The sequence below is a fragment of the Peromyscus leucopus genome, chromosome 19 (assembly GCF_004664715.2).
Source record: "Peromyscus leucopus breed LL Stock chromosome 19, UCI_PerLeu_2.1, whole genome shotgun sequence".
Lineage (NCBI taxonomy): Eukaryota > Metazoa > Chordata > Mammalia > Rodentia > Cricetidae > Peromyscus > Peromyscus leucopus.
The window spans coordinates 68,685,872-68,696,426 of record NC_051079.1 but is presented as its reverse complement, the minus strand read 5'-3'; positions in this window follow the sequence as shown (position 1 = coordinate 68,696,426).

The window sequence follows — 10,555 nt, the reverse complement described above, 5'->3', positions numbered from 1 at the left end:
ATCTCATGTAGTCCAGGGTGGCTTTGAACTCACAGAGATCCAGACAGATCTCTACCTCCCAAGTGCTAGGATTAAAGGTGCATGCCAACACTGCCTGGCATCTATGTTCAATCAAGTGGCTTGTTCTGTTCTCTGATCTTCAGGCAAATTTCATTAGGGTACACAATATATCACCACATGTTCCTGAAAGCTGCCCTACCTTTTGTGACAGGGGGGGATAACTGTACTAGCTGAACTTGCTCAGGGATCTAGGATGCTTTCCCTATCCAGGAACCTGAGAACAGCAGACTCTCCTGGCATGAGACCTATCAAGTACATCTGAAGAGACAGGGCACACCTGCAGGGGAGATTCACCTGCAAGGCTAAGGCACACCTGCAGAAGGGCACACCTGCAAGGCTAAGGCACACCTGCAGAAGGGCACACCTGCAAGGCTAAGGCACACCTGCAGAAGGGCACACCTGCAAGGAAAAGGCACACCTGCAGAAGGGCACACCTGCAAGGCAAGGGCACACCTGCAGGGGCATTGCAGACCATCCTATAGTTCTAAGAAACTGTAGACTCCAGAGAAGAAGTTGTCTTCTGGGACCCCCTGAGTCCTTTTTTTTTCTGCCACAACTGAAGTGTAGATAGAAGTTTTCCTGTGTCCCGCAGCCTTTTGGTCCCAAATAAACACACAGAGGCTCATATTAATTACAAACCATTAGGTCTACGGCTCAGGCTTATTGCTAGCTAGCTCTGACATCTTAAATTAATCTGCTTCTATTAATCTATGTATTGCCATGTAGCGTTACTGGTCTGCTGGCATCTTGTTCCTTGGGCAGCTGAATGGCATCTCCCTGAATCAGCCCTTCTTCTCCCTGTCTCTCTCTTTAATTTCCCACCTGGCTCTTATCCTGCCTTACAATAGACCATAGAAGCTTCTTTATTAACCAATGGGAGCAACCATATTCACAATATACAGAAAGACATCCCACAGCACACAAAAGCTACATGGATACATGCATGAGGCAGGATGACCTCAAATTCATGTATCCTTCATTCCTAGTGATTCCCTGAGGTCTGATCCAACATCCTTGAGCCCAGAGCATTGAAAATGGAATTTGCCATTGAGAATAAAAGGTACAGCAAAACTCCTCCGCACTGAGCCTCTGCCTCAGAGAGGGAAGTCACCGCTACTTCAAAATAGTTTCCCAGAGTGGAGGTCACAGTGTTTCTGTAGCAGAAGAGTCTAAACACTAATTAAGCTCCTAAGTTGCAAGTCAACAGTGTTCCTTGCTTTTCTTACTGCTATGACCAAATATCTGACAAGCAGCAAGCCAAGGCAGAAAGATCATTTTGTCTCTTGGTTCATAGGGCAGAGCCCACTGTGGCCAGGCAGTCATGGTAGGCAGCCATGGTAGGCAGCCATGGTGCAGGAAGGACTCAAAGCTATAGTGGCAGGAACTAGCTCATATCTTGGTGGATCAGGAAGCCCAGAGAGAGAGGAATGCTGGCACTAGCTTTCTCCTTTTTCCTCATCCTAGGACCCCAGCAGTGTTACCCACATGCAAGGTGAGCCCTCCCTCCTCGGCTAATTCTCTCTAGAGACACCCTCACAGACACACCTGTGGTATCTCCTAGGTGATCCCCAATCTGTCACACTTCACGATGTCAATCAGGACTCACCTTACATCTCATTTGCACAAGGCCCATAAACAGGAGTAAGGTGGGCTTTTCAGCTCTATCAACTCTGAGGGAAACTGAAGAATGGGGCTCTTCTTTCTGCATGAGTCAGACTCCCTCCACAGGGCCTGGTCTCCTGTGGAAGCCTTCCTTCCAGGTATCAGGTCTAGAGTGCACAAACAAGATCAGGGTCCAGATTGAGGGCCATTCCTCTGGACACAGCTTGGCCTCCATTTGCTTCTATGGAGCCCATGAATTAGATGCATGGGTGTAGACAGTGTGGCTCAAGCTCCCCCAGAAAAGGAGCACAAGAAATCAGAGCATCAGAGGACTCCCCCTTCTTCTTGGCCATCCACTAATGGGTGCAATGTCAACTGTCCCTAAAATCCATGAGCCCAGACACATCTGTGCTGAGAAAACAGACAGTAACATTCAATGGTAAGAACCAGCTATGGACTGAGGAGATGCCCCGGTCGGTGCAGTGTCTGCTATGCCAGCATGAGGAACTGAGTTCACATGCCCCAACCCCTACGTAAACGCCGTGTGTGGCAGTACACACCCAACCCCAGACCCGGGGAGGCAAAGACAAGAGGATTCTGGTAGCCTGTCTAGTCAAACTAGTGAGTTCCCAGTTTGGTGAGAGACCACATCTCCAAAAACGAGGTGGAGAGTGTCTTCGTTGGGGTGTGATAAAACACCATAACCAAAAAGAAAGTTGGGGAGGAAAGGGTTTATTTGGCTTACACTTCCACATTGTAGTTCATCACTGAAGGAAATCAGGACAGGAACTCAAGCAGGGCAGGAACCTGGAGGCGGGCGCTGATGCAGAAGCCATGGAGAGGCGCTGCTTACTGGCTTGCTTCTCCTGGCTTGTTCAGCCTGCTTTCTTATAGAACCCAGGACCACCAGCCCAGGGATGGCACCACCCACCATGGGCTGGGCCCTCCCCCATTGACGCTAATTGAGAAAATGCCTTACAGCTGGATCTCATGGAGGCATTCCCTCAACTGAGGCTCCTTCTTCTCTGATGACTCTAGCTTGTGTCAGGTTGACACACAAACCCAGCCTGTACAGAGTATTTGAAAATGATACCTCATGGTGACCTCTGGCCTCCACACACACTCACAAGCCCACACCTAAACACAAAGAGCCCAGCTTTCAGGAGAAATGACAGTGTGTTGGCTAGTCTTACGTTGTCTTGACACACAAATTCGAGTTAACTAAAAGGAAGGACTCTCAATTTTAAAAAATGCCTCCATGAGATCCAGCTGTAGGGCATTTTCTCAAATGGTGATTGATGGGGGAGGTGGTGCCATCCCTGAGCTGGTATCCTGGGTTCTATAAGAAAGCAGGCTGAGGAAGCTAGAGGAAGCAAGCCAGTAAGCAGCACCCCTCCATGGCCTCTGCACCAGCTCGTGCCTCCAGGTTCCTGCCCTGTTTGAGCTCTTGTCCTGACTCCCTTTAACAATGAGCAGTGCTGTGGAAGTGTAAACCAAAGAAACCCTTTCCTCCCCAACTTGCTTTTGGGTCATGGTGTTTGGTCACAGGGATGGAAACCCTAAGACACACAGGAATCACACCATGACTGCCATGAGTGGAAGTCCATTCCTACAGGCTTTACGTCTCCCAGTCTGAGGCAGGCACTAACACTATGTGTGGTGCCCGCGCTGCCCTTTTCCTGCCGACCGCAAAGGCTGGCATGTTAGCATGCCTCAGACACAGAAGCCCTGACCGGGCTTGCAGGGGATGGGGTGGCTCTTCCTTTCCTTCATCTGCTCTGATCACTTCCTAGTGTGGTGCCAGTAGCAGCGTCAAAAGAATAAGAAGGCTATCTGCTAGGCAATGCCACTTACACTGTCTATAAGTTGGTAAGAGGTGCACAGTCCATCAGTCTCAGAAGCAGGCTTCCCCAACAAAAAGGATTGACCCACAAACTGTCTCCAGACTCCCGAGGAACATCAGATGCTCGAGAGCCGAGCTCACCAAGAGTTCTCGAACTCCACAGCGGCCACAGCCAGACCAGCCGCACTGGGACAGCCCACTCCAAGTCTTCCTGGCTTGCTGGCCTCCCTGCACACTCACATTGTCCTTGCCTTCAGAAGAGGCGTCTGTGGGAGAAACCTTTGCCGAGTGAGCATCCGACGCCATTCCCGTGTACAGACAGGCTTCGGGGACCCACACTTGACATGCATTTTCCTAACTGATCACTTCCCGGGGGTGAAACAGGCGCTCACTGGACACAGCACCAGAGAAGTTGTCATCCATTGACCTGGGCCACTCATGTTGGCCTTCCTACTTCTGGTTCTGAAAGCCCCGTTCCAAATGCATTGGTTTATTTCAAGATTGTAAGTGGTTCAATGCCATCTTCCCCCCTCAGTTTTCTGTAATACATCAGCAAGCGCGGCGATAAAGCTACTACTAACAGCTGGCCTGGGTTCCTCTCCAAGCGCATCTTTGTGAATACCCTCCGTGGCTTGCAGAATGTGCATATTTTCTATGCTCCGCATTTGGCTCCGCCGACACTGTTATGAGTACCGTATAGTATGGTTAAAAATGTTTCGCTTTCATTTCTGAGTCTTTAATTTTATGTTTGAGCTCTGCATAAAAATAGCTTGTCATTGCTTTTTGACAGTAATAAGGCTAAGATTGTGACTCAAATATCTGAGAGATTATGTTCTTTTGTAATTGTGTTCAATGAAAACATGGCTCAATATGGAGCGTGGAAAAAAAAATCTCAGCTTGTGTAATTTGTACATTCTACCAATGCCATGAAAGTTACAGCGAGACTCGGGCACCATGAAGACTGAGGAGTAGCACATTGGCTTTTTAACAAAGCTCTGGGTTTTGGTGGGGTTTTGGTGGCAGGGGTGGTTGGTTTGGTTTGGGTTGGCTTTGGGGGTGTGTATGCAGTGTGGCTGGGTGTGTTTACTGGTGTTTGAAGGTCTGTGGGGATACAGGTGTATGTGCATGTGTGTACAGGTGTGCATTTAAGTGTGTGCAGGGACATATGGAGGCCTGAGGTCGACATCAGGTGTCTTCTTAAATCAGTCCCCACTTGCCTGAAGCAGGGTCTCTCACTGAACCTGGAGCTTGCCTGGTCTGACTGACTGGCTTGTTCTGGGATCACCTGTTTGTGCGCCTGTGTGCTGTGACTGCAGGCAGTTGCCACGCCTGCTGAACTCTTGCATGGGTTTTAGGTGTGTGGACTGTGGCCCTCACACACACACACACACACACACACATACACACACACACGGCCAGCACTCAATCCACTGAGCCACCTCCCCAGCACACACGCTCAGTTTTATGAGGAGAGAGACCACCTCCACACAAAGCCACCTTGGGAAGAGAGACGCACTTGGGGCACCCAGATCTTCCACCCCCACGCCAGCTCATGCCACATGTTACTCAGTTTTCCCACAATTAATTTTATGTGAAAGAAAATAATTTTTTTTTTTACTAAAATGAACAATTTTTAATTGTCATGGCTGTATTTCAGGAGCTTCTGAGACTCTCCTAGCAGCATGTGGCCCCTAGTCAGGACAGCATTATACCCCGGCTGAGGGTGCAGACCCTAGTCAGGACAGCATTATACCCCGGCTGGGGTGCAGACCCCTAGTCAGGATAGCATTATACCCCGGCTGGGGGTGCAGACCCCTAGTCAGGACAGCACTGCACCCTGGCTAGGGTTGCAGCAGTAGACGTGCAATGCACCCAGGCTGATTGTGCGCTGAAACAATCTCTTCAAATTGTATGCACATTAATGCAGACATCTCACATCAAGTCCTTTGAAAGCCGACTAGGAAACCAGCGTGAGACTCACATACATTCCCAGGTCCGCTTATGCAGGGACTCTAGATGGACCGTGCAGAGCTAACATGCCTGATTGCTGAATGCTACTCTTCTTGTACTGAAGTATTGCCCCGACAAAGTCACAGTAAATTCCAGACAGAAGCCTACAGCTCTCCAGGATGCCTAGGACTAGAAGGTGGGCAATCAGTCTCCTGATTCATTTTTATCATCTATTCAACATTCTTCCAAAATTCGGTGGCAGTGTGGGCTTCCAGTTCCCAGTGCCACTCACTGGCCACTGCAGTGAGTGCCACCAGCCTTTCCTGGGTCTTGCTCCATGCCATTCCAGCCCACACGAACCCAGCCAGGTACATGTCACAGCTCCCCAACTGCATTAGTCCATTTGCACAGATATCACAAAATTGTCCATGGCTGACTAATCTGTAAAGAGGAGAAAAATGTTTTCCACAGTTCTAGAAACTGGGAAGTCCCAGCTTAAGGCGCCAGAGAGTTCTGTGTCTGGTGAGGGCTACATTATCTAGAAAGGAATCCTCAGCATCCTCACATGATAGACAGCAGAAGGAGAAGGGAAACAAAACCTTATGTCCAACTCCGCGGGAAGACCCCAGAAGGCCTGATCACTTCCCAACACCACAGTATTAGAACACCTGCATTTTGTAAGGGATACTGTAAAATCACCCAGCTCATGTGAGTTGAGCAAGATAATGTGGCAGCCCACAGACATCTACTGAGCAATCTACCCTGAGGCTAGAGATAAGAGAGCCAGACCCAGGCTGTCTGCATAGAGCTTACATTCCATCAAGAAAAAAAAAAATGACATGGGACAAGGTAGAGTGGTGTGACACATGCCAGGGTAGAATAAAAAGTGAGGAGAAGATGGTGAGCAGCCCAGCAAAGCAGGCCAGGCCTGGTTGTTTCTTCTCTGGGAAGCTACTGACTTTTGAGTGAAAGCCAGATTCTTCGAGTCTGGCCCCTGTCTGCCACCTGAGCAAGAACACTTCCAGAAAAGACGGGGTTCTTAGGGCTGCGTTCCTGTCACAGACATCCTCCTGGCACCAAACAGGAGCCTAGGAACATCCTGGAGCTCGGCTTCTTGGCCCACATGCTGCTTTCTCCATGCCCCACATCACCACACCTGCTGTCCTACCCCTCTAGCCTGCCAGGAAGCTGGATAGAGAAGGATTCTGCAGCTGCCCCTTCATACTCTTGCTCCTCCAGGTCTATCAGAATGATCTAGAATATAGCTATTTACTTTGCTCCCCGACTAGTCATCTTGCGTGTTCCCTTTGTTTTCGAGATGAAAACCCAGTGGGAGACAAGAAAGGACCCAGCCCATCTGTAGCCATGCTCACTCAAGGCCACAAACTCAGGGTTTCCAGTGAGTTCCTCAGTGATACCCTGGGAGCTGACTCTCACCAGTGGAGCCGGAAGCTCATTCAAGGAGGCCAGAGACAGCGTGGGTGTAACCTGTCCCAATGGTCACGGCATCGGCGGTGGGAGGAGAGATGACTTGCCTCTCCCTCTGTCATTCCAGGGGAGGACAAATCTGAGGAGAGAAAAAAAAAATGAAAACTGAGCAGATTCAAAACACTGTCAGTTTGTAAAGAAAGAGTGGCAGACGTTGTACCGTGTTGACACCAGTGTGTACCACAGAACGCTCCCACTAGGCCAGCCTGGTGTGTTCAGAGCATGGGAACCTGGGGAGGGGAGGGGAGGATGGCATGGGTGAACCCAGAAGCAGAACTTCCCTTCAGAGAAACTGCTCATCTGTTTAATTCTCTTTGTATCATCCACACGGTTCTGAAACTGTGTGAAATGAAAGATGGAAAATATCCTCTAGAAGAGCCATACCCACCCCAGGGTGGAGACCCAACCAATTACTACAGTCTTTTTCCACGCTCAAATGACTCTGCTCCACGCCATCATTTCACAAGACTAACCTCATTCTTCCTATAACGTCGAAATGCCCTGTCCATGTGTCCCATGTGTGGCAAATTGTGCCTAATGGCACACAGTTGTAGGTCCAGGTTAGGAGAACTCAGCCAGAGCACACCAGCGTGAAGATGCAGATTCTCAAGGCAGAAGGGCCTGTGAATGGCAAGGAGCAGCAAGGAGGCAGAGTCCTACGCCCACCTAGCTCATCAAGGACGGGCAAACTCAAGGAGCCATCTGTAGAGGAGCCAGGATGACTTGAGGACAGAGATACAAGTGCAGCTACTTTTTGCACCAACAGACCACAACCTACATGCACTGTGATCCCCTGGGGCTGCCAAGAGTGACACAAACCCTAGGACATCACCCGACAGTAGGGATGTTTAAAAAAAAAAAAAAAAAAAAAAAAAAAAACAAAAAAAAAAACAAGGCAAGAATGCAGCAAAGAAAGATAAGCCTGGTGACATTCATTCTAGCTATTCAGGAGGCTTATACAGGATGATGGTAAGTTCATGTGCTGGAGCTCCAGAGTGGGCTGTAGGTCCTGAGTAACCTAGTGAGGGTACACCTAAATAGCTGAGTCAGGAGATCCATCCACACATATGTAGAGATCCTGGGGAGTGATGGCTTGATGGGAGAGCACTTGCCTGTCATGGACGAGACGCTGAGTTCAGTCCTCATTACTGAAAGAGAGAGAGAAAGAGAGCGGGGAGAAGCAGGGCACACATAAATATGGAAATATAAAAATGAAAAAAAGCATGACATATAAAGAACTATGCACTCACACACACGACTGCAATAATACAAACTTAAAACAATGATGGGATATAAGCTGGAGAGAGATCAAGGTGGAGAACCGGGAGTCACTTCAGTGAAGCATTGGCCGCACCAACAATCCTATGCTGATATTACCTTTGAAATGAAAGTTTCCAGAGCTTTACAATGAAATTTATGTCAAATTAATTTCTGGGACTCAATGAAGCTGAAAATGAATTCACAATGAGGCGCACTTAGCAGGAGTGTGTAGGGGCACAGAGGGGCTGATCAAAGAGGTCCCCTTCCTGCAGTTAGCTCTAATTTCCTGATTATGACACCTTTTCTTCTCGCACAATCTAAGAAATGATATGCTGTTACAATTAACTGTATATGCGGAATGTGTGACAATGGAAGTTGAATATTGCTATGTTATTATGATCAGTATTATTATTAGTTGAGTATCAACAATGTTCATAATCTTGAGATATAATGAAGAGAGTTTTGTGAGCTACAGATTAATACTTTAATTTAGGCATACTTATAATTCTGATATAATACATACACCCTGAGAAAATGATTATCTTAAGTGGAAGAATTCCTTAAATTATATGCTTCTGGTCCTTCTCTTTCCAACTGCAGGCAACAGAGAAGTTAACATTTTCTATAAAATGGTTCTTTCTTCATGTACAATATTAATAAATTCTAAAGTAATATTTAAAGAAATTTAGGGTTTTTTTTTTTTTTCATTAAAATTGTCCTGTAATGAGCCGGGAATGGTGTTCCATGTCTGCAATCGAAGCACCAGAGAGGTGGAGGAGCAGGAAGGTCAGGAATCAAGGTCATCCTCAACTATATAGCATATTCTAGCTAGTCAAGGCTACCGAGACCCTGTCTCAGAAAAACAACGAAAATGTTCTGTAAACATTCATAAAATTCGTGTATCTCTTTATTCTATTTACCATGCATTTATACCTTCATTTCACAAGCATTACATGTGTGCGAAAGATTAAAATGAGAACTTAACTGTTTAACTTCATTCAAATACAGAATTCAGAGATGGCATTTTCACTCTCTTTATCCTAAACTACAGTGAACAAGAAACACACAGCCAAAGTATCGTGGCATCCTAGGCAGGCTTGTTACTATGTATACTTGCCTACTTAGTGAACCCCACAGCCAAGCCATCCTGGGTGAACAGGTGACAATCACCAGAACAGAGTCCACAAAACAAGGTGTGGTGTGCGCTGCTTTACTGATAGAGACAGAACAACACCTCTATCAGACTCGTGGTATCCTCTGTGAGGAACAATGCACTCTCCAGCAGCTTCCAGGGTGCTGCCAGTGAGGGGGCAGCTCTCTGTGTGTCCTATAGAAGCCCTGGTATTATTGCATGGATGTTGAAGGTATAGACTGATTGTAACTGAATCAATAATACAGGGCAGTAGATAATTATCTATTCATAGATAACTCACAAGGCAGCCATGGCTTGGAGCTGTCAGGAATCATTTGGGTCGTCTGCTGGAAAGTATCCCAGACCTGTTCTAAAGGTTCAGATCCCCGCCCCGCCCCTGCTCCACCCCAGGGAGGCAGGGTGGCTTTCTTAGCTGAATCCCACTGGTCCGCTACTCTGCATCAACTTCTCCTTGTAACAATGTTTCTTTTCTTTCTTTTTCAGTGTTTTGTTTCTTTATCTAAACCTAGCCCTTTGTAGACCCAACATGCACAGAATGAGCTAAATTAACTTTAAAAGCTACATATTGTCTTTGCCACGAACATAAAATCTACTGAACTGCTGCATTTTTTAGCTAGATGCTCTAGATATTTCTTTCCACCCCCTCAAATATACAAAACTAATTATAAATATTTAGTTAGAAGTCTATAAATATAATCACTCATTTCATTAATTGCTCAATGGGTTATTATATAACTTCTGTCATTCATGAAAACACTTGTCTGTGGGCTAGACATTCACTTGACCAGGAATTCCTGAATGTGCACAGGCATTGCCAAGAAAGCAGCCAATTACAAAGAGCTGTTGTTTCGTTTTTTAAGTGGTGGGTCCCTTAATATTTGCAAATAAAAATATCCTCTTTTCCAGGAACAGACATGACATGTAAAACAAGCCACTGCTCAGTGAACACAACACCCGCAAAATCAGCAATCAGGCATAAAATATTTACAGGCTTCCAGTCACCCAGGGTGAGCTACCTGGAGAATTGTGCTGGTTCCTGAATCCCAACTTCCTGCTCGGCCTGCTGGTACAACCCCAGGCCTCTTGGCATTGCCCAGGCTCCAGTACTGCCCAGGCCCCTATTTGCCCTGTTCTAATTCCCTTCTTTTGCTGTAATTAATATCCGGCAAAAGAATTTTAGGGGGGAAGGGGGGGGGAAG